Genomic DNA, 880 nt, shown 5'->3' on the forward strand with positions numbered 1-880 from the left:
GGTCTTAAAGAAGATTGATCCAAAGATTGGAGCATGATGAAAAAACAAAACCCCCAAAAAGAAATTCCACCAAAGTTTACAATAAACAGTTTCGAGTGCACACTTATGTAGGATTTAGAATCAAGTGCATTACATTAATACACATCACAGTATAAATAAACATTGGAATAGAAAATAAAACAAAAAAACAATCATAATAACAAATAAATAAGAAACAAAATGGAAAGGGGCAGCAAGTATAATTTCGGATTTGTTGCGAATTGTTTGAATTTGTCCATTGTTGTTGTGGATCAATCCTTGTGATGCCTGGAGCTCGGGTTCATGAAGGGTTCCTTCGATTTTGGTTTACACCTGCAATTTAAAGTATTTGTGGGCAGTAAATCTGTTTAAGGTTTGCTTTGGAATTGAAAAGTTAGGAAGAATAAGATGAAAAAGTAAGGAAAAAATATATAAACAAATATTAAAAAGAAGAGACAATCAACAGAATTGAATAAATAAAAAAAATAAATAAATAAAAAAAAATAAAAAATAAAAAAAAATAAAAATAAAATGAGCAAGACTGAGTGACATGCATATGTGTGTTATATAACAATAATGATGTGAGCTACAAAAATAGTAGCTTGTTGCTACCATTGTGGGCGTATGTGTCATTTTAATTATTTTAATTGGGCAAGACACAATTGCTTCAACCCAGTGGCCACTAATGGGTTGCCTAAATTATCAGTCACACATAAAAAAATGAAAAAACTCACAAAAAAATGATCATCCCAACATATTTGGTAACTCGTATAAGCTGGCACGAGGTGTACGAACATCCATGTTGTAGACTGTCGTTTGTCGGTCACGCGAGGGTAAAGTAAGTTACATTTATTCATTCATA

Source organism: Ciona intestinalis, chromosome 3, assembly GCF_000224145.3.
Source record: "Ciona intestinalis chromosome 3, KH, whole genome shotgun sequence".
Lineage (NCBI taxonomy): Eukaryota > Metazoa > Chordata > Ascidiacea > Phlebobranchia > Cionidae > Ciona > Ciona intestinalis.